Source organism: Pelodiscus sinensis, chromosome 7 (assembly GCF_049634645.1).
Source record: "Pelodiscus sinensis isolate JC-2024 chromosome 7, ASM4963464v1, whole genome shotgun sequence".
Lineage (NCBI taxonomy): Eukaryota > Metazoa > Chordata > Testudines > Trionychidae > Pelodiscus > Pelodiscus sinensis.
The window spans coordinates 15259348-15285517 of record NC_134717.1 but is presented as its reverse complement, the minus strand read 5'-3'; the positions used below and the strand labels follow the sequence as shown (position 1 = coordinate 15285517).

General features: G+C 39.7%; 1 long non-coding RNA gene across 1 annotated transcript in view; it reads left to right on the top strand.

The window, feature by feature from the left end:
- The window catches only part of LOC142830287 (uncharacterized), a 379086-nt gene that overhangs the window by 132617 nt on the left and 220299 nt on the right, over positions 1–26170 (top strand). Inside the window, exon 2 of the long non-coding RNA XR_012905437.1 lies at positions 20643–21019. This is a non-coding gene — a long non-coding RNA (uncharacterized LOC142830287). The remainder of the gene's footprint in view (positions 1–20642; positions 21020–26170) is intronic.

Here is a 26170-nt window from a genome sequence, read left to right as displayed (position 1 = left end):
TCGTATTTCATTCAAGTTAAAATTCTAGTGTAATTAACTGTATAGAATTTGCAAATACTCAGTTTTGCTTTTTTTTAAAGGCAAAATGTTCTCACAGTGGGATGAGGATTCAATGGTTTCCTTATGAAATATTTGCCAAATTTTTGACATGTTTCACCCCCAGGATCGCTGCTTTTCAGCAGTAGGTGACATACATGCTCCTTGTAAAGACCTTTGGGAGCTTTCTGAAAGAAAGATATTTCTGGAAGAATAATGAAAATAATCTGTCCACAAATATGTCATGCAGAGTAGTTGTAACCATGTTGGGCCCATGTGGGTGAGGTTTATCTTTTATTGGACCAATCTCTGTTGGTGAGAGAAAATTTTCTAGCCATAGAGAGCTCCTCTTCAGGTCTAGGAAAGCTCTGTGAGATGTGAAAGTTTGTCTCACCAGTGGAAGTTGGTCTACTAAAAAATATTACTTCATCCACCTTGTCTCTCTCAAATATTTGTTCATATTTTACTTCAGTCATTTATATTTCTCACTTTATTTTGGTTTACTTATTACAAGCATTCAGAGCACTTAGGCTTTACTAGCATGAATACTGGTAGGAAGTGAATCACAAAGATGCGTGGGAGAAACTGAATTTGACCTTTGTGCAAATAGGTATGTTTGCTGAAAGGGCTTATTCTCCTTCAACAAAGGAACGAACCATTTTTGGAGGTGTATATGTGGAGCACATCTGTGGGAATCTATCATCAGAGAAGCTGGCACGTCCCTGGCAGTGAATCTGGCCCAGCATATCAAGGCAAATTTGACAGATATGAGAGAGTCATTCTTTCACTGGACTCAGATACCTGGTTTGTTAACTGTAGGAGAAAGAAAGACCCTGAAGCATGAGCCCGGTGAAAGGCCTGAGGCCTGAACCACAAGGAGCAAGAGTTATACTAGGAATAACAGGCAAACTCTGTCAAAAGCGGATGTCTGCCTGCAAGTCAGTATCTAGGACATGAACTTGGCACTAGAACTGCTAGCACTGCTAAAACACATGGACCATGTTAATACATTCCACCAGGACAGTACAAGGACACCCCAAACTAGCACACAATAAAATAGGGATACAGGGTAGGTCTTGGGAATAAAGAGCTGCCAAGTTATTAAAAATAAGATTCTGTCCAGCCAATCGAAGTTCCTTAGAACAAGTGATAGTCACTGAGTATTTTGCACATTCAAGGCTGAGTTATTGCTTTCTTGCTTCTTTGTGATGACTTAGACCCAATGGTCCAGATTTGTGTTTTATGTATCACTGTTCGTGTCAATGATTTACCCTAGCATTGGATTAGACCCTTTGGTTTGGAATTCAAAGCTGGTTTGAAGTTGTACCCATATGGAAAATGAGATTTTTAATGGAAGGAGTGTGACTTCCATTAAAATTTAAAACTAAACTAAAAAGTAATTGCATATGCTACAACATTTTGTAATTATGAGTAATTACAAGTGATTATGTAAATTTTGAAGTCTGAATGACTTTTAATATGCTAGAGGCTAAATCTTGATCTAGCTACTGCAGCAAGTGTAAGGAAACACATTGCTCGCTGTGTCCTTTGCACAAGGACTCTGCCTGACCTGGGCAAGATTCATAACGTCAGGTTAGGAAAACATGCTTTAGGACTCCTTTTATTCCTTGAACTGCGATGTGCTCACTAGCTTATCTGAGAGGCTGAATTCAGTCTTAAACAGCAAATCTCCTCTATTGCCCAGCATTTAGCTGGTCCCTCCTAGTCTTCTTTGGAAGTCTGTGGTGGGATCCACCTTCTGTTACTTGGCAAGGAGATGGTAAATGGCTTCTTTTCTCTTTCCTTCCCTCTTTAAACAAGATGTAGCCCTGGGTCTTTCAAACAAGCACATTGTTTTTCATAAATATTAACTGTGTTCTGTACATATTTGAGGATGTATTTTTCTATGTCTATCTTAAAAACATTCAGACTAACTTAGGCTGGAGGTGCATCCCTGCTGGTGGTACTATCCTTCAGTTCAGATTTTGTGGGTACTTCTGTTTAAACAGATTAGCTTGACTTTGTGTTTCCCCATCCCTCTATTAATTTAAATTCCTGAGTGAGCTAACGCATACCCACAACAACATTTGGTTTTGTGGTTGGCACCTGTGGGATTCTATTATCTTTGCTTTCAGTAGCTAGTTTGGCCAAGTGAGGTATATTCATGTGATGGAAAAAAAAACTAATATGAAAAGGCAAGGAATATTCTTCGATTTAGCTTTCTTTATAAACACACACTGGTTATAATGTATGTATAATTAGATTGCCACGTTTGTTGTTCTTTGGGGCATATTGAGTGTTCTAAATAGGTGTTAGGCAAATTGAGCCAAAACAATATGCTATTGCATATTTATTTATTATGATGACGTTAAATCAGTGGGGCAGGAACATTTTTAAGAGTGGGGGTACTGACATCTTGCCTTATGCCTGCCCTCTGCCCCACCCAGCTGAGGCTGGGAGCAGAGCCCCGTGTGTGTGAGGCAGCAGCCAGGACTCAAGGCGTGGGGCTGGCAGCAGAGCCCTGTCCCCCAGTGCATGAGGCTGAACCAGTGTGTCGTCCCCCCCGGTGTGCAGGGCCACCAGCAGATCCCTATGCATGGAGCAACAGCTGGAACTTCGGGGTGGAACTGGCAGCAGGGCCCCGGGAGCGTGTGCAGGGCTGCAGTTCGGTCCCTGGGACTGAGGCTGGCTACCTGGGAGTGCTGCAGCACCTCCACATTCCTCGTTTCTGTGCTTATGTGCCAAATCTCCTTAGAGCAATCACAACAGATTCCTTGGGGGAAAGATGAGGACATTGCTATCTGTACTGAATGTTCTGTTTGAATGTCAGTTCCTAGTTCTTTCACTGAGTTCAAACCTGCCTGTTTTTCTTACCACTCCTTTATTGTCGCTAACTAGGTACTGGCTTTCAAACACAGGGCTTAGTCTGTAAGCTCCTCAGGGTACAAAAATTGTCTGCTGATCACCTTTTACATCAGGTCAGGTCAAGGGCCCTAACTGCATAAAAGAAAGAATGAACTATGAATAGTGGTCCTGGTTCCGAACAAAAGCTGTTGCAAACTTGTAAATTGGAGAAACCCCTATTTGAGGACTAAGACTCACTTCTCTCAGAACCATTGCTGGAGTTGCCAGGGAGGTCATCTCCAGTATGCTTATTAGCACGTGTGGCAGTTGTTTGATTTTTTTATATATTTTTTTCTGTAATTCTTTCATCTTCAGAATAAATGTGCTTGCTTAGAAAGAGCTACTTAGTAACTTGCAATTGTGGGATATGACAACTCTTTATATCCTCAGAAGAGAAAGCAAGATGCAGGTGCAGGCCTATTTAGGCAGTCTGGCTTGTCAGGGAGTTCCCAGTGTAAACAGGGAACTGTTCAGCTGAGGAAAAACCCCAGTCATGGATTAAACAGATGTGTATCTCCTCCCAGTTTGCTGCGGAGTTGGCAATCTAAAAATGGACCATGCTGGACCATGAAGGGAGAAAACAGGTTCAGGCACCCTGAACTGTGTCAGTCAGTGCAGAACATTTCTAGTCTGTGCATTGAACTTTTCTAGTCTGGCACTAATCCAAACCAGAGAGTTTGTCAAACCACGGGAGGTCAATGTTGTCTAGCAGCATTACCAACACTTACTGGGCTCTTAGAAGACATTTAAGGGTAAATTAGAGCTGAATAACAGTACAGAACCCTGAGTGACTGGTGGCCGTAAACAAACTTGATGAGACTGTGGGAAACTTGGCCACACCTATGATAAGTGGACATCCAGCTAACTAACATCATGCCAGACCACAGTGTTGCTGGACAGAAGAGTACTGAACTAGTGAGGTTAAACGTGAATAATAGAGGCTCGGATACCATTTAAGGCCACCAGGCACTACTGTATAAATAGTATTATTATTGATTTTATTACTTATCAATATTAACTTTTTCTACCAAGGAAACCTGACTGTCTCAATCCTTGTTTTCACTTTTGTGTGGCATCACTTTCACTTTCTTGGTTTGCTAGAGCCTGGATTTCGGACAAATTACAAGGCAAATCCGCTTGGTTTTTCCAGGATTTTTTATGAGGCAGTGTGGGAAGGGAGTGTTTACAAGTGTTTCAGGATGGGATGGAAGAGCAGACTTTTGTTTCAGTAGATGAAGATGTCTCTTTGGTCTAATAAATGGTATATTTTATAATAATGATGACAGCACCCTGAGTTCTGGCTTTGGATGCTTTATACATTTGAATAATAAATAGATACATATGCTATTTCCCAGACATTTCTTTTTTCTGTTGCAGGCTGTTACATACCAAATCAATTTTCCTTGCTTCCTTTTCTTGCAAGTTCTCCCATTAAATTAAATACTCTGAGAGGAATAGCCATTAAACACTCATTCCTTATTAACTAAGTGGTTTAAAATGTAGGTCTTAGAAAACTACCCCAATTAATTGTGTAAATCTGGAAACAAAGTTAACAGTAAATGGAAGAGGATTACTTGGGGAAACACTTTACAATAAACTGGAAAGCTGTTTACCCCAGTGGTGCAGGAACACTTTTAGTAATTGGGGTGTTGAAAGTCTGCTCTTACTCCTGTCTGCTCCCCCCACAAAGCTGGAGTGGACTTGGGGCTAGGAGCAGAGCTGGCAACTGGAACCGCAGCACAGGAGAGAGAGTGAGTTGCAGCCAGTAATACAGCCCTGGCTAAAACCTTGGGGTTTTATCACCCTTCCCCACCCCTCTAGGTTCCTGTGCCTGTGAAGGGTCAAAGTTTGTTATATCCAGCAGTTCTCATATTTGGGACTAATATATTAATTTAAGCTAAATTTCTTGTATAAGCAGTTGCCATACTTTGTTTAGCATGGCAGTTAATTATTTCACAGCCTTGTAAGTTGTTTCAAAGTCAGTTGCCATAGAATTAAGCTCAATAAAACCCACACCCATAACACGAATGCGATTTTGTTGCTGTCAGTGGACCTACTCCTGACTCCCTATAGTATAATTGAAGTCAGAGTCAGGTCTTCTGATGTTATGGTTGGGTAGGATTGAATCAAGCCCTGACATTTCCTCTTGGTATTTTAAAAGTGACTAGTCCTGTGGCAACTTAGAGACTAACAAATATATAGTATCATGAGCTTTCATGGGGAAAACCCACTTCCTCAGATGAGCTTGAGTGGACAAGCTAGACAGAGAGTGGACAAGCTAGTCAGAGAGAGGAAATCTATCTCAGGTATACTATGGATTGGGGTTGACTGTACTGCCTCACGGACAAAGTTCAGGCTTTGACAGATTGCCTGCTACCATCAACCAAAAAGCAAATGAGATGTTGATGGCTGGAGTCAGAACAAGACAGCTTGTTACCTTGAAGATGCTCTGAAATGATGTTTATGGGGCCAGGTTAGTGGTAAATTAGATGATGGTAAATTTGTGTCAGGAATGGGGATGAATGATATACAAAAGCAGCTGGTAATGCCTGCTGGGCCAGGTTTTCAGCTGGTGTAAACTGGCTTAGTTCCAATGGCTAGTTTTTTTTCAATTAAGCTATGCTGATTTGCCACCTCTGATTGGCACAGTTTCCAAAACTGAGGCCATACAAACATGAGCAGAAAATAAATTGTTTTTCCCTTTTTAGCTTCAGAATGTAGTTCAAAGCCATCAGTGTCAGGTCAGTCATTTCTGTGTTGTTAGAATGTTTTGCTTTCTACTTTGATGACAGTTAAGCAATGTGTGAACTCGAGTAAATCATTATTTCTGATGTTGTGGGCTTTGCATCCATTTCTTCATTTAAAAAAAATGTCCTCTAACAAAAACAATGAACAAAAATGAATCACAATGATACAATGTAACAAAAACCCTGTCCCATCTCAGCACTAAATTGTGTTGAATAATTCAGCAGAGACCTGAGTACCTTTGGGGGCCACGCATCATCACATGAGGAACAGGGAGGAGGGAAGAAAAAAACCACCCAGACTCTTCTCTTTTGACACTTCCATAAATAACAGCAACTCCAGCTAATGCTGCAGTTGCATACAGCAGTGTAATTTAAATATCTTGTAAAGGCAGCTGAAATGGAAACACATTTCCAAAGTGACTCTATTATACTTAAGAAGCGATGTCGTTAATTTTTCTTCCCTTCTGAGCCCAAAGAATGCCTGTTGACCAGGGATCCTAAGAACCATATGTTCTGATATGCACTCCAGATGCCTTAGGCTCAATGCAGACTTGTAGCAAATTCTCCTCCAATTCAATGCACAAAACAGAAGATCCCAGTATAGATTTTGAATACTTTAAATTTTGGAATAGTCAGATAAAAGTTGTTTCAAAACTTTTATGATCTGTCACTTCTTAAATTTTTTAATTACAAACACCTATGGGGTGTGGAGTGTTCTAAAATGCATTACTCTATAACAGGCCCTTCTCTGTGCCAGTGAACACATAACATCAGTAGGTCTAATAGTCCTATTTATCTCAAGTCTTCACCACAGCTTCCCGCATACCAGCCAGGCAATATAGAGAGAGTGTAAATTGCTTTGGGATCCTTTGGGATGAAAGGTGCTGGATAAATGCAAGTTACTATTTGTATTTACTTCAGAAATGCTGATTGCTGGGCCACGTTCTTATTTGTACAGTGGGATTTGTGGATTTTAAAAGTAGTGATGGTATGTTTTTTGAGTTGGGGAAAGATATGTGCTAAGACTTTGATTTATGTTTTTCTATTCTACTTTTTGAAGGTAGGTAGGAGGGCTAGAAGTAGAGTAAGTACATTTAGTGAATGTGCTCACACAGTGTAATTTATCTTTGATACGGAAAAAACAGGTTTATAAACTCAGTTAAGCAGCCTCCACTGGCTCAGTTCTTTTTCATATACCTTGCTGCTGATTTACCATTACTGAATCATGTGCATTAATTGAGGTTGATGCATCAAGAAGCTATCTGGATATAGGCTTAGGGCTAGATTATGGTGGTTCCTAAAATAGCAGCCAGTTGTACTGGACCTACAGACTAGGTCAAGTTTCAAAATTCATTGGTCATGAGCCTCTGGGGAAGTCATGAAAGGCATTGGGAATGGGAGGTCACAACACACAGAAAGTTTTATTAAAACTCTAAAGCCTGTCACATTACTGGATTTTAAGAGGAGCAGCCAGATCACTGCTGCACCCAAGAAGGGGGACGGTATTTGCCCCAAAGTGTATACAAAGGGGGCCATGTGACATGTCACATGAAAGCTTCTGTTCTACTGGTTCTGTATATGCTATTCATGTGCTATGCATGTTCTTGTATGATATCCGTATGTGGAGTTATAAACATGTATTCTGTAGGGATTCTGGAAAATTCTCTGTCTGAGGCAGAGCAATGGGCAAGGAATGCTCAGCCAATGACTATGCAAATTAGCAAGGAGACAATGAAGCTGTAGGTGCCAATACAAACCTCGGGAATGTGATACCTGCAAACCAGCAAGGGCTGCCAGCATGGGACACAGGGATAGTCATTGGACCATGTGACCTTCTCTGGCCAGGAGGATGCCAGGAGAGGTATATAAGTGCCATGTGGCACCCTCCATCTTGTCTTCAGCTCAGCTCTTGATCCCAGAGGCAGCCTTGCAGGGAACCACAAGCTGGAAAGAACTGTGGACCCGTCCTGACATAGGATGTACACTGACATAGGATGTTAAGCCAGCAGTTATAACATCTCTGCTATGAGCCTGTTTCGAGACTTGGTGATTTGATGCATGTAATGTATTATCCTTTAACAACCTTACTCTCATGCTTTTCTTTCTTTTAGTAATAAACCTTTAGATTGTAGATTCTAAAGGATTGGCTCAGTGTGGTCTTGTGGGTAAGATCCAGACTGTAAATTGATCGGGACCTGTGGCTGGTTTCTTGGGACCGGAAGAACCCGTCCGGGGTAGGTGAGATTGGGTTCTATAACCCCTCACCTGTGTGCTAGCCCCGGGGCTGACTGGGGCACAGGGAGAGCTGGGATGTCACAGGGGTTTTGCTCGTGAGGTTTCTGGCTGGCCAGACTGGCAGCTAAAGTCCTCGGTGCGACTGGTTTGTGGCCTATTTGGGAAGGGCCTCCAGTCAGGGGCAATAAGGAGCCCCAAGTTTGAGCAATTCGCCCTGAGCAGATGCCCTTAGCTGTGCCCAGACCTGCCCTGATCCGTCACACAGCCAAGGAAATAATCTCCACTGTAACTTTAGGGCAGCCAAAATCTTCAACGTTTGTAAGGTCATATGTCTCAGGTGGTAGCCACGTTATTCTGAGAGTCCTGGGTTTAAAAGACATACTGTCACCTGTTCCATGTTAGTCCTGGGTGAGTGTATCTGAGGTGTGATATGTAGCTGCTGGCAAGTGTTTGCTTCAGGTTGGGGGGGTGGGTTGTTTATAGGCGAGGATGTATATTGGCCAAACTGGACAGTCTCTATGACAAAGGATAAATGGACACAAATCAGACATCAGAAATGGTAATGCACACACATCTGTACAGGAATATTTTAACCCCCCTGGGCATTCTGTAATGGATTTAAATTCTTCTACAAAGGAATATCACCACCCAATTTGAGGCTGCTAACCTGGAGTTCATTTGCATATTTGACACTGTCTCTCTAGGCTTGAATAAAGATATTAACTGGATAACACACTACAAAGGCAATTTCTCATGACATTTGCATTTCACATCAATAACTATGAATGGGATACACATAGCCTGCTTAATTAACAAAGGTCCTACATTTGACGGGTAACTGCTTTTGCTGTTATATATATTTTAGAATCTGTCTTTCCACTACAATCATCTGATGAAGTGGGTTTTACCTACAAAAGCTCCTGATCCTATACCTTTGTTAGTCTCTAAAGTGCCACATGTCTACTCATTGTTTTGTAAGGTCACATGTACTATTTTGAATCGTAATTATGGGATATAGGTTTATCACTTATGCATTTTGTCCTGTTGCGTTTATAGTAAATGGAAGGGGCTGTGAATATTTTTTACTCTAAATTAGGATTTGCCAACCTGAAAAGAGTGAGAAACACTTATCTAGGAAAGGAACACAGGCCTTTCTGGGGGCAGAGCCAACCCTTGGCAGCCTCAGGGTCTTTCCCAGTAATGATTGAAAGCAGCATCAGCGACAGGGATGAAGGTCCAATTAGAACCCTCTTCCCTGAATCTTCACAGGTGTGGACAGTCAGTGACATGAGCAGGCTGCTTTTCACAAGTGTGAGTTTAAATACTTTTTTCTGTTTCTCATTCTCTGTCTACCCCCAAACAGTTCTGACTTTCTCATTGTCCCTTTATCTTTGGCCTCATTCTCTCTGTACTCTATGCTCTTCTCCTCTCTGCTTCCTTCTTCACACTCTTTCCTTTTCTGAAGTAAGGGATAAAATGTCCAAAGTATTCAGTGTAGTCTTGTGCCTGGTAGATCCCCAGCTGCTGGAGTGGTCTTTTAGCAGTAACATAAGGTAGACCAGCCTTCAGGCTGCTCTAACTCACCACAGAATTGGGGATCTACAAACATTTATTAATGCCAGTTCTGTCCTCCTCCTGACATCTGCTAGCTTGGAGGATCTGAGCCAGAACCCCTCCAAGTAAATAGCTCACTGGATATCTCTAGTCCTCTTAATTAAAGTTGATGTTTTTTGCCAATATAAAAATAAACTAATAAACAAACTTTATGTGGGGGTAGGCAGGACAAAAGATGAGTTATTTATCTTCTGCTTTTTTAATGTGGCAATATTTTAAAGGCTTCTTTGATATTCTGATTGTATTTTATGAGCCTTTTACAAATGAGGAAATTAGCATTTTAGATTAAAAAAAGAAAAGAAAAAGAAGGGGAGATGGATTGGAAAGGTTATGTTTTCATTGCTGATGATGGCAACTTCTTATGATTCTCTTCCTTGACAATGTTGTGAGGTATCTCCTTATTTTGGGACTGCCTTTTCTTTAATGTCTGTGGAAAAACATGCCACACGATAGGTACTTTTAATAATTAGATTAAAACAAATAGGAAGTATGAAGGATAAAGCTAAAGAAAGGCTCCTAAGAAAAGAGGCCTAAGTGTTACCCCAAAGGACCAAGAGAAAAAGCTGCCCATGTAAGCCAATTATAAATTTAATTCAGAAAAAGTCTGGATGAATATGATACTAAAAACTGACCAGCTTGCAGAGTTGCATTCTCCTGAGCACCAAAAAGTAGAGCAGCCCTTCTTGTTCAGTAGTATTGGTAAGGGGTTGACCTTGACATTCCTTATAGATTGAGTATTGGTCTAGAAATGTTCTTTTGTTTGACCTTTAATGGCAAAAGCCACAGAATAGGTGGTCACATGCCCTTCTCCCCTATTTATTTTGGAACTGTACTTGTAATAAGCCATTCATCTGAAGAAGTGGGTTGTACCCACGAAAGCTCATGATACCATCTACATGTTTAGTCTTTAAAGTGTTTCTAGACTCCTTGTTTTTTAAAAAAAGCGACAAGGAGTCCTGTGGCACCTTATAGACTAACTGAAGTGTAGGAGCATAAGCTTTCGTGGGCAAAGACCCACTTCGTCAGATGCATCTGACGAAGTGGGTCTTTGCCCACGAAAGCTTATGCTCCTACACTTCAGTTAGTCTATAAGGTGCCACAGGACTCCTCGTCGCTTTTGCAGATTCAGACTAACACGGCTACCCCTCTGATACTTGTTTAAGTTTTTCCAGTTACAAACTAACTCAACTACCCCTCCAGAGCTTCTAAACCCAGAACTCTCATGGCTCAGGAGAAGAGGATCCATAATGGATGGATACAACTTTTTTCCACTCCTTTGAGTCAGTTGGTCACATTTTTATTCAAGCTGGAAGGTTTCTTTGTGCCTTCCTTGCCTGCTCTGAGATGTAACATAAAATACCTCCTCTACCACCCTTCTACCAAAATCCTTAAACCCTTAGAATACATGGACCCTTTCTGATTTACTTCTGTAACAGGGAGGGAGATCCTGGTATAGCCCAGTAGGTCAGCCTATCTTTACTATATTCACTGTTTTGCAGTATATTCTGCTTTATTTTATGCAGCAGTAATGCAGGGAACCTACAGGGTTGTATCTCATCAATAAACTAGGGAAATACAACCTAGATGAGGTGACTATAAGGTAGGTGCACAACTGGCTGGATAACTGCTCTCAGAGAGCAGTTATTAACTGTTCAGTCATGCCTGAAGGCCATAACAAGTGGGTCTCAGTAAGGATCTGTTTTGGGACTGGTTCTGTTCAATATCTTCATCAACAATGGAAATATTGGCATAGAGAGTATGCTTAAGTTTGCAGATGATACCAAGCTAGGAGGGATTGCAACTGCTATGGAAGATAGGGTCAAAATTCAAAATGATCAGGACAAACTGGAGAAATGGTCTGAGGCAAATAGGGTGAAGTTTAATAAGGACAAATGCAAAGTACTCCACTTCGGAAAGAACAACCAGTTTCACATATACAGAATGGGAAGCAACTGTCTAGGAAGAAGTACTGCAGAAAAGGATCTAGAAGTCATACTGAGCCACAAGCTAAATATGAGTTAACAGTGTGATGCTGTTGCAAAAAAAGCAAACATTATTCTGGAGTCATTAACAGGAATGTTGTGAGCAAGACATGAGACGTCATTCTTCCACTCTACTCTGTGCTTATTAGGCCTTAGTTGAACTATTGTGTCCAGTTCTGGGCACCACATTTCAAGAAAGCTGTGGAATAATTGGAGGTAGTCCAGAGAAGAGCAACAAAAATGATTAAAAATGTAGAGAACATGAGCTATGAGGGAAGGCTGAAAGAACTGGGCTTGTTTAGTTTAGAAAATAGAAGAATGATAGCAGTTTTCAGGTATCTAAAAGGGTGTTTCAAGAGAAGGGAAAAAATTGTTCTCCTTGGCTTCTGATGATACAAGAAGCAATGGGCTTAAGTTGTAGCAAGGGACGTTTATGTTGGACATTAGATAATACTTCTTAACCGTCAGGGTGGTTAAACATTGGAATAAATTGCCTAGGGAAGTTGTGGAATCTCTATCACTGGAGATATTTAAGAGTAGGTTGTATAGACATCTATCAGCGATGATCTGGATGAAGCTTGGTCCTGCTGTGAGTGCAGAGGTTTGGACTTGATGACCTCTCGGGGTCCCTTCCAGTTCTAGTACTCTGAGATTCTATGATGAATCATTGGCTTTGGCAGTTGACATGACACTTGAGGCCTATAAACTTTGGCATAGATAAACTTACTTAAGCCTATAAGTTATGGGGAACTGGAAGTTGAATGTAAGGCAGAGTTTTGTCTATAACAACATCAGCCAAATCACAGAACATGATCTGATAATCACCACTGTTTGAAGGTTTTGGATGGAATATCCAACTGCAAAGATGCCATGGCAATGAATTGATGTATATGATAATGGGGTGAAATCATAAATATATAGGTTGGACCTCCCTGGTCTAGCACCCTTAGGATCTGACCCATCTTGAAGAAGGGAATTTGCTGGACCAACAGAGGTCCCTTGCCACTGGACTCCCAGGATACTGGCTCCCTCCCGGCTAGCTCCGCTTCAGCCCCACTGCTCCTGGGTTCCAGCCCTGATGCTATAGGGTTTGGGTTCCAGCATGCTGCTATCAGCCAGGTGGGGCTCTCCAAAGACAGAGCTCCCCAGTCACCATGGCCTCGCTTTTGTCCCTCCCAGCTGGGTCTTTCTAGAGATGGGGCTCCCCTGCTACCCTGCTGCTGTCCTGTGTGGCTAGGGCTCCTTGGGATGGAGCTCGCTGGTCCTGATGGTGGGGATTCCCACTGTGGGACTCCTAACCGGCTTGCACTCTTAGGCTACGTCTAGAATGGCATGATTTTCTGGAAATGCTTTTACCGGAAAAGTTTTCCATTACAAGCATTTTCGGAAAACAGTGTCTAGATTGGCACGGAAGCTTTTCTGCAAAAGCACTTTTTGTGGAAAAGCATCCGTGCCAATCTAGACACGCTTTTCAGCAAAAAAGCCCCGATCGCCATTTTCACGATTGGGGCTTTTTTGCGGAAAACAAATCCAAGCTGTCTACACTGGCCCTTTTGCCCGAATGGGAGCAGCATAGTATTTCCGCAAAAAGCACTGATTTCTTACAGTAGGAAGTCAGTGCTTTTGTGGAAATTCAAGCGGCCAGTGTAGACAGCTGGCAAGTTTTTCTGGAAAAGTGGCTGATTTTCCGGAAAAACTGGCCAATCTAGACACAGCCCTAGGGAATGGTGCTCTCTTGCCTAGCAATGCCCTTAGGCCTGCCAGACCATGAATGTTGCTGGACCACAAAGTTCTGGATTTCGGAGGTTCAGTCTGTACTAACCTATAGAAAAAGGGCATCTCAACATTGGTAAAGGGAGGAAAGAGAAGTAAGGAAGAGGAGACAAACCCATTTTGTTTATACATTAGACGTGGTAAAGTCAGTGTAACATAGTATAAAAGTGGCATCTCGGGGCAGCAGGAGTAGAGACTCAGAATGACATGCACTGATGAAGATGAAGCTGATGGTAATGAGGAAAATAAGGGCTAACATTTCAAGTTGTCCTGCAAGGGATGGTGTGAATATGGCTGTCCAGATGTACTTTCTGTATTATCTCTATCTGCCTTGCTGAGTAACTTTAGTAAATGTATTAATCATTCTGTAAATATAAAGATGTTTCGGTAGTGTGAGTGTAGCACTTGTGCACATCAGGGTTGTCAATGAGATAGAAATTTTAATATGAATCTGACTGGTCTTGATCTCAGGACAAGAACCTGTCAACCCTTGAAGTGATAACTGGGAATTGTTATTCATAATCTTTATATCAAACTGGGATCCTTTATTGGGATACAGAGCACTTCTGTGGAGTCATCCTGATGTAAAATGCCTCAACCTTTCAAAGAGATTCAGAGTAACTTTTGCTTAGCTATGGTATCTAGTGGCTCTTTTAACTCAAAGCAAGATGTATGAGGCCTTGGGCTGTGTGTCTGGGATTGAGGGAACCAAGGTTCAAGAGAAGTTCTGTAGGTTAGCACCTATGCTTGGAGAGAAGCTAGATAAGATAGGTATGTGTGGCTTTTCCTTTTGAGAATTCCGTTTGCTTGCAACTTTGCAAACTTTTCTGGCTGCTTCTGACTAGACAGGGTCTGTTCATATTAAATATTCAATCATCAAAAGGAAAAACGCTTTTTTTTGCATGTTAAAAACTAATGAGATAGTGGATCTGATTCAGACAAAATATTCGGTCTCCTCTGGTCTTTCACTCAAAACTTGAGTTCCAGCCTGGTCCCAAGATAAAGAACTGCAGGACTTGAGAAGATTTTAGATCTGGATCCAATCCAAAATTCCAGTGCTCATGTCCACCTCCAGCAGGAGAGAATGTCGCTGGAAGGTTAGAGTTAGACAAGGCTATAAAATTCTTGCCATATAAGCATTCTATTTGGTTCTTATTGTTCCCTATGGTAATCAATGTTTTCATGCTTAAAGGAGCATAAATTGGTACTGAAAGGTACTTTTGCTGCTTTTGGTGCATCTCCAATACTTAGCAACAGTTTTTGAGCACTGTGTAATGAGAGCTTAAACATCTATCCTATTAAATGAGGTGAGACAGCTTCTTTACCGGTGTTTCGTGAGCTCTAGTGTGTGAGGCAAGATTTGATTCTATGGCTTTTCTGGTAGTAGTCTTGTTGATAATAGGAATAGTTGTGTGTCTGGAGTTAATGCGCAGAATTAAACTAGCAATTCCAATGCTTCACCTCTGGCTTGTGCTCCATTTTTATAATGAAAGAATTACCAATAAAAATTAACATATAAGAAATTCCTGATGTAAGAAAAAGAGAGGAAGGGTTGTGTCTTGTTAAGTTCCTGGGCTTGGGTTCAGACATTCTGAGTTCAGTCCTGACCTTGCCACGGTCTTCCAATGTGGCCTTGAACAAGTAACTTGTTCACTGTGTGCTTAACATCCCCATTTGTAAAATGGGAGTTATGATGCTTAATTTTTTGTCATCCCTTGTTTGAATTAAGGATGTTGAGACAGGTTATTGAATCACGTAGTCGATACAATTTGATTTGAATAGTCAATAAGGGAAGGTGCTTTGTCCCGTTCATGGCAGTCCAGGAACGACCCTGCTGGAGCTCTGCAGTTTAAATGTAGTAGAAACTGGGTGCACAGGTAGCTCGGCTCCTACTACATTTAAACTGCAGAGTGGCAGAGGGGATAGGTCCTGGATTGGTGTGAGCCGGGACAGAGCCAGGACCACTGCAGTTGGTTTTTATTTGCATTTTAAATGTCGTAAGAGCAGGGCAGCTCTTATGACATTTAAAATGAAGAGACACAGTGGTCCTGGACCAGTGTGAGACCTGATTGAGCTGATAGGCTGCTGTTCATTGTGGCCAGGGCTGGCTGTGAAAAGGGGCAAGTCTCTGCTTGTGGCCAGACCGGCTGATGCAAATAAGGTGTGCTTCCCACAGGACCATATCCTGTTTTCCCCCTCCCTTGCTGCCTCTGTATCAGAGGCAGCAAGAGAGAGGGGGAAAGCGGATAGTCAAGTAATTGACTCGACTACCTGATCAGTTTAGACTTATTGGGTAGTCGACTACTTGCTTACATCTCTAGTCTGAATTGTCTGAGTAGATTTGTAAACTCTCTGGATTTGATACTCCCTCTCACTACATTTCTGCATAGCACCCAGCACTGCAGTGCCCTTATCTTAGTTGAACCTCTCAGAACCACTGTAACACAAATATCTAACCAGAATGAGACATTTTAATGTTTTCTGGTACCAATGTTTTTCATGTACTAAGATGGGAAGTAAGATGAATAAAGTTTGTGTGGCAATATATATTGTTTTTATTGCCTATTCCCTGTCATAGTATTTGCAATACTCTGCAGTGCTGTTGGAAAGCAATAAAAAAGGGCAAAAAAAATGGATGCTCCCTCATCTTCCCCTGTGAAGGCTAGTACACAAATGCGTATGCAGGAGGTTGGGATAGATGGTGCAGTCACTTTTCACGTCTGCCATGATCAAAATGCATTTGGCTGTTCTTAAGGTGCCGGGTGAGTGTGGTACTGCTCAAATAGCTCATAAAGTCATCCCCTATATGCCTGTGAAGGTTTTTGCAGGGGATGTTTATCTTTGACTCACTACAATCTAACATCCTCCTTTTCCTCTTATATCCTGCTCTTCTCTTCAAAAGCACCTGGCTTCTCATCAGTGTCATCTTCACCCATCTGTTTTTCAATGTTATTTCTGCCAACAAACTCTACTATCCAGTCGTAGATGCTATTGATCTTATTTTCATGATAGACTACAAGTTCACAGTTGTAAGATGAAACCCATCAGAGCAGACTCTTATTCAAACATCAGGGATTTTCCTGCTTCCTGGCCATAAATTAAGAAGGGATTTAGTTTTCTTTTCGCAGAAGCTTAAAGAAGTTTCTGGCATGTATCAGACCACGACAGCATGACACTCCTTTTCTGAAAAGTTGTACCAAAAAACCCATCCAACTATTTTCTATTAAAATAGATATAAAATAGAGAGTGATAACAGTAGAGAAGATATTTAGCAGTTTGTATGTGTGGATATTGGCTTATCTGTAAAATAGGAAGACACCTTGAAATGTTTGAATATGTTCCTCTATCCGTTCAAAACAGCAGATAGCTCTTTTTACAGTTTGCTTGGGCCTCATAAAGAAAACCATTTTAAGCAGAAAACTGGATTCTCCTCTTCTTTATACAAGAATCTCAGCTGTAACTGATTCATATTGAGATGTTTTTAACTTATGTAAATGCAAATGTACGGTTTTTTGGGGGGGAGTTTTAAGTAGGGTTTTTTTTTTAATTGAACTTACCACATATGTATACTAAATTAAATGTATTGGGATGATACATTCTGAGATAATATACTGCTCTTCAAGGTATAAAAAGAGTTCACCACATTAATGACTAATTTATTTAAAATATAAAAGTAGTGACAGCTGCAGGTTAACAAAAGTAAACTGTAGTCCTATATACCTCCACACTTGCAGAACATTACGTGATTTTCGATTTGTGGGCTTCTTTCAAGATGTTCCTTATCTGATTGATTTCTTTTCTCAATTCCCAATTCCTATTCCTAATCTTTTGCACAGTCTCCTGGTTTTTCTTAGTTTAGCTTTGCACAAAATCCTGCTCAAATCTCAGCTTCTTTTGAATAAAATAGTAATCTAGATGGCAAATTCAAGAATAATACGAGTGCTGTGTTTTTGCTAGTGCCATGGATAGCCATCCACAAAACTATTATGTACTTAAGTAGAGAGGCCAGGAATTGGATTTCAATCCAGTGAGAGTCAGAACTAACTCCAACGTTGTCAGTGCCAGGATAAGTGAATTTAAAATCAGGTCTTAAGCCTGTGGGAAGGCAATAAAGAAAACTTCAGCATGTGTCTATGTTAACAAAAGAAAGCAAACAGCTACAGGAAAACAGTCTGGTTCCATTGGGGGTACCTAACTTGTGATATTGGTTTGCTTTTGTTGTTCTCATAGCACATCAGTTACACAAATTAAATTAGAAAATTGGATTTCTAAAATACAGTAAGTTTTCAGAATGAACATAAGGATTAGAAAGAAAGCAAGGAGAAAAATGCCTGGCAAGGGAACTATATCAGACGGTACTAGCAGTAGGGTACCGAAGGCCTTGAATAGTTATTAGGAGCCTCGGGGAATACTGTCTCTAATAGCAGAAGTGGATGACTGCAATCACTTATTATGTTCCAGAGATGGGGTGGTCATAAGTGTTTTTACTACAGACCTTACAATAATACAAAGTTCAGTTCATATTCTGAACTGTCATGGGAATTTCTGAATAGTTTTAAATATTTAAGAAAGGTTCATTGAGCATACTCCGTGGTATAGTTACCACCTGTTCTATTGAAAAGTGTAATAGAGGCATCTGTCTATATATTTAATATTCTCACATTTATTTTGGTAAACTCTGTTATTTAATTGAAACCGGAGGGCAAAAAGATGCTAGAAAACCTCCTCATGGGGCATCATGGATACTTGCATTAGCAGTCAACAGCCCAGGGGCAGTGTTAAGAACTACATTTTGTTAATCAGCTGGTCAGTGAAGAGGATTACATACTACAAAGGATTAATGATTGCATAAAAGAAACTAAAGGACAGGAATGAATGACATTACCAGAGAAGTAAGCAACAGACCACTGCTCGAGGGAATTTCAGTCAGCACTTTGTGGAACCCCATTCTATTGATCTAAATTGTTTCTGAGATATTTTATAATAATAAATGGTGCACTTAGAGTCATTTCTATCCCTGATCATGCTTGGTAGGTTTATTCTTATAATTAGGTTAGTTCTAATAAGACTGGGAGGTTAATCAGCAAAATGTGTGTTCTAGAGAATAGATCAATTAAAATTTGTAGAAGTCCATCTGTGAACAATGCTGACAAATTATTGATCTCTTAAATGTTTGGCAGCTTTTTAACCTTTTTTTCCTTTGGTTGTTTAAGGAAGCATTTTATGAAACTCTTTAAAGTCATATTTTGGTGGATAGCACAGAGGTCACCTTTTGCATATCGTAAAATGGGGCATAAAAACTTGTGTAGTTCCTACTGGAGCTTATAAAAATCAATATATATTTTAGTTCCACTAAAAATCTCATTAGTTCATTCTGTTGACTTAAAGTAGCCAACACCTGACAAAATAGTAAATAAGTTTCTGATTCAAGAGAAAAAAGTGTATCATTGACTCCCAAGAGGTTCTTCCATTTCCCACAGGTCCCAATATGTGATAATCTTGCAACCAATCAGTTGATTTTTTTTGCATAATGAACATAAATAGTATGAATCGTGATATAGATAAGTGTCGAGAGATTGTGTTAACCTGAAAATGACTTTTTCACGTACTATTATCTTGTGCCCCCAGCATCAGTTTAGAAGCCTACAAGTCAAATGACTTCTTCAGATGAATGGAGCAAGGGGAAAGTGGGTTGTGACCACAAAAGCTCATGATACTATCTGCATTTTTTGTTAGTCTGTACAGTGCTGTAGAAACCATTCATTGTTTAAGTTTTACCAGTTGCAGACTAACATGGCTGCTCCTTTGAGACGTTTAATACAAGTCAAATGTTTATTTAAAAATAAGATTTTCTGTGATTGTTTTGGAACCAAATCCATTATGTTTCAGTCCTCCCTGGATGTGGTTGGGGGTAGTGCAAGAGCAGTACTGAGCTATTCGTACACTTGCTGAGCAAGCTGAAGGGAGTGCATTGTGCAGGCTAATTGTTAATAAGGATACAGCTCCCAGCATACACTACATAGTCTTGAACACCTGGCTTAGGGAGATATTGTTTTCTCAGGAACTTTGGGCATATTTCTGTCAGTGGCTACCCCAACACACATGCTCTTTTCTCCCAAAGTAGTAATCTAAACCTCTCTGGAGGAGTCATGACTCTTGGAAAAAGGGGTAAGCACCAGAAGAAAAATAATTTACTCCCTGTCTAAAGCTCCTGCTTTACTCAGAGACCAGTTTAAGCTGTCCATAGAGTAGTTAGGCCCTCTGTGCGTAGAGGATAGAAAAATTCATATATAGATTGTACCCAGGTTGTTCCATCTTTCAGGGAATCTCAGGCAGTTTCTTCCAGAGGAAAGTCTCAGGGCCAAAGCTGAATGCCCAAAGGGAGGTGACTTAGAGGTGTGAATGCCGGAATTGCTAAGCATCTGCACTCTCATGAGCTCTACAGCTGGCCCAGATGCTACCCTCAACTGCCCATTTTCTCCTATGTTGCCTCTGATACATGGGAGGAGCACCCATAAGCATCCACAAAGCCACTTGGTGGTTCTTCAAATCCCTGCTTAAAACTCTTCTTTGCTGTGATTTTTGGCAGGGCAGAGGACTTGACAAGGATTAGACTATTGGAGTGCAGAGACAATTGGCTGAACAATGTTGTCGTATTGTTTTCTTAGACTCCCTTTGCATCCATCTGTGCTGTCTTGTCTTAAGCTTAGATTGAGAGTTTTTTGGGGCATGGACTCTGCTTTTCTTCTGTCTGTTCAGTCTCTACCACAATGGGACCTAATCCATAAGTAAGGCTCCTATGAGGGGCTATGATAGTATAAATAAAGTTATGTCTCAGCATGCTTTGGGCTTATCATAAAACCTGGGGTGGGATCTTTAAGGAATGAGGAGGGGATATTTTCAGGATATGACCCAGTCTAATAACACAAGAAAAGTTCTTTGGGGAGGAGGGATTAGGAAATTTGAACTCAAGCGTCTTTTCTCCTGATGTGGAAGGACAGTAGCTTCTTGTTTCCCCTTTTCAGGCTTTACAGGCACAGCCATGGCCCAGGAAACTGGGAAGAGGGATATCTTATAGTGGCACAGAGTGTGCATGTGACACGATTTGGAATCTGTGGTATCTGTTATTGTTTGTATCAGTATTACAGCAAAGGGGAAACAGTAGAATCTAAGGAAACTGAGACCCACACACAAGAAGAGTGAAGCATGAAAAAATTAATCCCTGCAATAGCACTCAGAAGAACATAGTCTCAAAAAATTTATCTTATTTAATTGGGAGGGAGGGGGATTTTTAGTGCCCCATTAAGCAATGGACTTGCAATTAATCTGGTGTGCTTTCTCTGGTGTTCAGCTTTTTCAGAGAGAAAGGAGCCAAGATCATTGGCTGAGCTGTGTAGCTGTCACATTCTCCGTGCTGGCAAGGTGCAGTGGAAGTGAATCGAAGCAGTATTTTAGCTTGCTGTAGCACATCACCAGGAGTGTGCAGAGAACAATGAAGGAAATTAATACTCTGAAGCTAAGTAAGGTACCAAGTCTCTCAGACTAGAGTAAGAAACACTCCAGCAGCAGCAGCAGCAGCAGCAACAAAGTCGGATAGAGAGAAGAACTGATTGCAGGCCATCCATTCCAACTCCTTGTGGGATTGTGCACTATCCAGGGTGCTGAAACATGAACCAAACAGCAACTGTGTCCCATCAAGTCAAGTGTCAGTCATCTAAGCCAATCAAGGTAGGGGCAATGTTTGTTTCTTTTATTCTGCAAGTTTGTAGCATGTCCATTGTAATTCCATATTATTAACACACATTAATTTTGTATGCTGGGTTTGCAACCAAAAGAACATGTTTGTACTGGGTTTGGAAGGAAGGCTGAAACAAAGAAAAGGAAATGTGTATTGTAAGTTGCATAAGGATTTTCATGGTGAACATAATAGGGAGTGTAGTACTACAGGGCCATTTATCATTCATTGGTTTAATCTTAGTGTCTGAGAATCTTGGTATAATGCAGAAAGTTTCTCATACTTGGGGTTAGTTTGCAGAATAATCTGGTCAGTGGTGAAATAAACTGCTGAAGCTATTGAAAAGAGCAAAGCAGCACCATGAAATTACTGTGTAGTTGGCAACTGTATCTGATTTGCCATCTTTTTGAATTCTTTATCTAAAACACAAAAACTCATGTTGCAGCAGTGATATTGAACATTTGTTAATTAACTTATATGAAGATCCAAATCAAGTTTTTAGAGCCATAGAAAAGCCATAGAAATAGTTTGTCAAATCCATAAACATACATCTGTGAAACTTTGTCATGTAGTATCTGCTTAATTGAAAATATGTTGTTGTTGAAGCTATTTCTTGATTTTTTTGATTCTTCATTGCAAGTGGGGGTTGAACACTGTCGTGCAACAAACTAGAGGTGCAGTATAATATTAAGGTTTTATTAATGGCTGTATCATTCATCAACTAATTCCAATTGGCAAAGAACTAATAGTTTATTTCAATTGTTAAACTTACTTGGTTACTACTTTGAATCTTTTCATTGTGCATTGTTACTGCACAGGTGTATCTATTGTAGTTCTGGCACATGATAGACATTTCTTATAGTCCTGTGGAAAGAGCTGTTAGGAATAATCCACTAGATTCTCTGCAATCATCTTTCCTCTACTCTGAGAGAGACTTGTTTTTTATAGAATGGTAAAGTTTTCTGTTAATGTAAGACAACTTATCAGTTAAAGTTCTAGTCTCTGTAATGCAGTAAAAATGATTTCTATAAGTGATTTTTTTCCTGGAATAAAATAAGAAATATCCCTGTATTTTGACTATTTTCTTCAGTTCTGTTCTAATCTACCACAAGAGAAAATTTTACGAGAGTTATTTTGTTTCACAAATTGTGGAAATCTTCAAAAAGTACTATGCAATTCTTATTATTTCACATAATGCAAAACTGTCCAATATTAACCGGGGTGAAAACTAATTGAAGTGACATGTTAAAATCTAGTTCTTTACTTTGTTTAATGGAAAAAGTTGAAATTTATTTATTTTGAAAAGGAATGACTGAAAGACATATATTATTAGAAAATTGTTATAAGCTAGTTTTTCTATAGCTAATTGCTGGAAGTAAAAACCTTAACCTCTTTAGTAACTCAGAAAGGCAGGAATAACAGGTATACATCTTCTACGTCATTTTATCTGCAGGCTACAATTCACAGAGTACAGAGTTTAATGCAAACTGTGTGTATTTCAGGGAGGAGATGGGGATTGACCTGTGTTCTTAATGACTAGTCATGCAATTCATAATGGTATTTGTCAACCATAAATGACCAGTTTTTTTCATGCTCAAATGTTCAAGGTCACAAAAATGATGAATTGCAGTTGCCTTGGCCCACTTCAAAGAGTGCAAGTGTGTATAATATTAAATCACTTCAAATCATTTCATACTCTGCAGGTCTAGTACTGAGAATAAGGGAACAGAGTGTACCATGCGGTAACGGTGCTTGCACTGTAAAGTATTCCTACATTATATTTGATTTAACTGACACTTATTTTTTACTGACAGTAACACATCCTAAATTCATTTGACTGGACTTTTTAAACACAACCAAAAATGTTGATACATGACTTAAAATCAACCCAAACAAGTCAATACTCTTCAAAAAGGAAGAAAATATGATTCAAAATCTCAGACATGCCTTTCTTTCTATAACAAACATAGCTACACCAATACCATAAGTAAAATCATATTTCATTTTTCTGCACATTTATTTAAAGTGTCAGGTGTAAGATGTGCTTTAGAAAAGCCAAGTCAATGGTAACTACATAGAAAGGGAAATGCAGTGTTGAAAAATTAGTAACAAACTTACTGTAGAATGCCCTGTAACTGTAAGCTATAAGTGAAATAAGTAGTTAGTAAGCAATAGAATTCACAGGGAATATTACTAATTATATTTTTACAAGTGGCATGGAAAATAAGTAGTTAGTAAGCAGTAGAATTCACAGGGAATATTACTAATTATATATTTACAAGTGGCATGGAAAATATTGGTAGAAAAATGGTAAAATTTAAGAAGAACATGTAAAGGGATAACTTAACATCTCTTGTTTTGACTATATAATATAGTCTTTAGTTTTCTCTATTTGTGGTATTTATGCTTCTCTCTGACACACAGGCACTTTGCATAATAATAGAAATGTAGCCTTGTTAGTCTGGTCTAGCTGAAACAAAAACAGGACTGTGTAGCACTTTAAAGACTAATAAACCATCTTGTTAGTCTTTAAAGTGCTACATAGTCTGTTTTTTGTTTCAGGCACTTTACATCTGTGCTCTCTCCTTGCTACATTTGATAGAATGGTATCCCCATATGTTTGCTCGGAGTAGGTATTTTTTTGTGCTGCTAGTGCAACCTGAAAGTCTGAATTCACTCACACAAATATACAGAATGACCCATTTGTCCACTAAACTGAATCTTAAACACTTTCTTTTATCCCTGATGTAATTCTTGCCTTGAGTATTAGTTGTAAAACTCCCATTGCATTCTACCCAGTGCAGCAGACTCTATGGCAAACAGTGACATGCTGAATTACTGTGGGTCTTCACATTTTAACCATTGATACGTTCTATAGAGTCAAAATAAGCAATAAAAAGAACAAGGTAAAATAGTTTGAGAGCGAACAGAACACACAGAGATATAATCCTGCCTAGAGCAGGGGGCTGGACTTGATGACCTTCTGAGGTCTTTTCTAGCTCTATGATTCTATGAACAGCTTTTCTCCGAAAAGTTTGATGAAATAGCTGGGAGTTAGTGAGCTAAATACCGGGGCTACTGCAGCTGCAGGTGATCATGAGGAATAGTCAACTTGTGCTTATCTGATTTTTTTCATGCATCAATAAGCTTTTGTTGAATACAGATTCATGAGAGCAGAGTCCTTCTACATCTCTCTTGGGATGTCAATGTGCCTTTAAATGGGTGCAAATCCCAGCTGCACCCACTTTAATATCCCTTATACTGCCAGAGCAGTTTTAGTTTTGTGTATGTGGGAATCAGCTCTAGAACATCCACATGGTTTCAGTGACATATGGCCATGTTAACATATGAAATCCAATTTTGGCAGAAAGTAGAAAAGAACAAAGATATCAGAACCCTTCAGTTGACCTAGGATCAAATGCAAAATGTATTAATAAAAATATTTTATTACCTCAAATTTTTTTTATTGCTTTTCTGAAGTGATTGCAGATCTTACCACCACTCTAGAAGTATTATGAATAAAAATCTTTCTCTCTGAGACTCGTAACAAATATTTTAGGGTCTAGCATTGAATTCTGTCTTATTTCTGTATCATTACAAACTTGATTTGACTGCTCTCTAAGGTAATAATAAAGTTGGGTTTCTTTTTTTGCATTCAGGTTCCATTGTTGTAGTTGCATGACTGTATGTGTCACCCCTAAAAGAAAGATAAGTTTGAATGTTGCAGTGTCTTACCTGAAAGAAGCAGTTTGAAGGCCACATTTTTAAAGGGCCTTCTCTCAGTCCTCTAGAACTGGGTATTCAGTTTTTCCAACACAAAAAGTGGGATGTATACAGGAAAACTGCTTCTTCACATCAAAGCAAGGATCTGATCCTGCAGACTCTTAAATGCACAAATCTTCATTACTCAAGTGAGTAGTGACTTTGTTGATAAAGTTCATATGAGTAAAGATTGTTTGCTTTGGTAGTAGTTTGCAGATTTGAGATCTAGGTAGTTAGATGCTTAAATAAATAATTTGTGTTGTCAAGATTTTTTTTCACCTCACACATGCAAAAATAATTGCACCTGCCACTGTATAGGATGTTTAGAAAACTAATCTCCTATATTCCTTGTAAACAAATAATTGCATTGTTGAAAACATTATGCTTCAGTTGAAAGGCCAGGTTCCCAGCAGATAATCTGAATAATGGTTCCATTATGAATTGTCCTGGATAAAATGTAACAACAATCTCACACATCACTAATAGAAAATATGGCAAAAGACCACCTTAACTTTAGATCTTGCATGATCTAAAAATAAAAAAGGAGTCATATAAAATTGGAAAGTAGGACAAATTACAAAGAATGAATATAGGCAAACAACACAGGAATGCAGGGGCAAGATTAGAAAGGCAAAGGCACAAAATGAGCTTAAACTAGCTATGGGAATAAAGGGAAACAAGAAGACTTTTTATAAATACATTAGAAGCAAGAGGAAGACCAAGGACAGGGTAGGCCCACTGGTCAGTGAGGAGGGAGAAACAGTAACAGGAAACTTGGAAATGGCAGAGATGCTTAATGACTTCTTTGTTTCGGTCTTCACCAAGAAATCTGAAGGAATGCCTAATATAGTGAATGCTAGTGGGAAGGGGGTAGGTTTAGAAAATAAAATAAAAAGAGAACAAGTTAAAAATCACCTAGAAAAGTTAGATGCCTGCAAGTCACCAGGGCCTGATGAAATGCATCTTAGAATACTCAAAGAGCTGAGAGAGGAGGTATCTGAGCCTCTAGCTATCATCTTTGGAAAGGGCAAATATAGCGCCCATTTATAAAAAGGGAAATAAAAACAACCCAGGAAACTACAGACCAGTTAGTTTAACTTCTGTGCCAGGGAAGATAATGGAGCAAGTAATTAAGGAAATCATTTGTAAACACTTGGAAGGTGGCAAAGTGATAGGGAACAGCCAGCATGGAATTGTAAAGAATAAATCATGTCAAACCAATCTGATAGCTTTCTTTGATAGGATGAGTCTTGTGGATAAGGGAGAAGCGGTGGATGTGGTATACTTAGACTTTAGTAAGGCGTTTGATACGGTCTCACATGATAGTCTTATCAATAAACTAGGCAAATACAACTTAGATGGGGCTACTATAAGGTGGGTGC